The sequence below is a fragment of the Rhincodon typus genome, chromosome 12 (assembly GCF_021869965.1).
Source record: "Rhincodon typus isolate 14 chromosome 12, sRhiTyp1.1, whole genome shotgun sequence".
NCBI classification, from domain to species: domain Eukaryota; kingdom Metazoa; phylum Chordata; class Chondrichthyes; order Orectolobiformes; family Rhincodontidae; genus Rhincodon; species Rhincodon typus.
Window position 1 is genome coordinate 64,749,241 of NC_063343.1, and position 2,188 is coordinate 64,751,428.

At 46.7% G+C, this 2,188-nt stretch overlaps 1 protein-coding gene across 1 annotated transcript in view; it reads right to left on the reverse strand.

The window, feature by feature from the left end:
- rps14 (ribosomal protein S14) overlaps positions 1 to 2,188 on the reverse strand; it is a 10,248-nt gene extending 8,060 nt beyond the window's left edge. The window contains exon 1 of the mRNA XM_020516580.2: positions 2,102 to 2,188. The gene's annotated coding sequence lies outside the window, so the exon portion shown is untranslated. The remainder of the gene's footprint in view (positions 1 to 2,101) is intronic.

The window sequence follows — 2,188 nt, forward strand, 5'->3', positions numbered from 1 at the left end:
TTTGATTGACACAGACTGGAATGATGGTGATGCATTTGATTGACACAGACTGGAATGATGGTGATGCATTGGAGAGCACAAGCCTCCAAATAACCCATTTCCTAAAACAGTACCCACCCTCAACATGACAGAGAGTGAGGGTCATGCAATGGACTTATCGGTCATTCCAGAACACACTGAACTGGACTGGAAGCAAGCCACCCCTGATTCCAGGCAACTGCTGCAGAAGAGGTCCAGCACTGTATTGCTAGATTTTACATTCAGGTCTTTAGATTCTAAACTAGAATCAGCAGCTATCAGACTGAACAGGCAAGTGTTCAACCTATTTCAATTGTCTACTAAAAAAGAGTAGACAATATCAGCTCAGTACTCAAGTGTCATTTATTTAACATCACAAGTAATGGTTAAGGGACAGTAGTACAGAGACCGTGTGAAAGTAAATAACCAGGTTTGTATGTGACCAAGCGTCCCTGTCAGTCAGTAGGGTAGCAGACTGCCAGGGATAGTATGAAACATATTCCTTTCTGCAGGGGGAACGACATCTCCAGCACAGAACAGCTGTGACGTAACTTTTCCTGCACTTTTAAACTTGCAAGCACTATTCGCTAAGAATTCACACATACATTCACACTTCCAACACTAACCCAAGCGAGGTGCGCAGAGATCACACATTAAACTAGATTCTGGGAGAGTTGTGCTTTTCACAGATTGCTACAACTGGAGATGCAGGACAAACATACAAGGTGGCCAAACTGCTTCCCTCTGCACTGACATCATGCCGCGGTGTTGCTATGGGAGCTTGCCATGCACCAGTACCTCTTGAGATAGTAGGAACTGCAGATGCTGGAGAATCTGAGATAACAAGGTGTAGAGCTGGATGAACACAACAGGCCAAGCAGCATCAGAGGAACAGGAAGGCTGACGTTTCGGGCCTGCTGTGTTCATCCAGCTCTACACCAGTATCTCTTGCTGTATTGTCCATGTTACAATGAGCAAAACATTTGCATCAGGATAGAGGCAGCTCCCTTTTGTCCAGTCTTTTAAGCTAAAGATATGAAAATGAAAAGGCTATCCCATTTAGTCATGGGGATGTGGAAAGAACACTGCAGAGGGAAAGGAGTAGGCCATTCAGCCTCTCAAGCCTGTTCATTTAATGAGATTACAACTTATTTAACTTTGACCCAAATTTCTTAATACTCTGCCCTAACAAAAATTTAACATCAGATTTAAAGTTAACAGCTAATCCACTGCCATAAGATACAGGAGCAGAACTAGGCTGTTTGACCCACTGGGTCTGCTCCATCATTTGATCATGGCTGACGTGCTTCTAAACCCCACTTGCCTTCTCCCTGTCACCTGTGATCCCCTTACCAAATAAGAACCTATTTATTTCTGTCTTAAATATACTCAATGACTTAGCCTTCACAGCCATTGGCAGGCATGAGTTCCATATAATCACCACTGTTTGTGGAAGTGTGTTCCAAACCTCTACCACCTTTTGTGCATAGAAGTGCTTCCTACCATCTCTCCTGAACAGCCTGGCCCTAATTCTCAAGACTGTGTCGCCCCAGTTCTAGAATCCCCAACCAATGGAAATCATTTTATCTTTACGTACCTCATCTTTTCCTGTTAAAATCTTGAAGAAGTTGATCAGATCAACCTTAACCCTCTAAATTCTCAAGAAAACAAGCTTAATTTGCCTAATCTCTCCTCATAACCCCTGAAGCCCAGGTATTACTCCTGTAAACCTACTCCCTTCAAAGCCAACATCTCTCTCTAATTCCAACACCAATCTGACTGGAACGGCCCCAGCCTGTTTTACATTACTTTTGCTCTTCTCTTTTCTTCTCTCGCTCCCAACCACGAGGGGCAAACGGCCTCAGCTCTTCCCCCGTTCAGGGACGCTTTCTCTCTTGGGGCTGCCGCCTGCGGCCTAGCGCTCCCGCGCGGGGAGCGACATCATCCGCGCTCCGGGCGAACAAAAGAGTCATTAATACCGGCAGGCGGGCTCGGCCCGCTAAGGTGAGGGTCGATGATACCGGCGGATGGCATGTTTTAACGGGCGGATGGAGTCAGATTGTCCGAGCCGCCCGAGACCTACCTGCCGCTCGCATCAGAGCCACAGCCGGAAAGAAGGGTCAAAGGGCACACGAGGGAGGGTGAAGGTCACAGCGCATGCGCCTGCGCC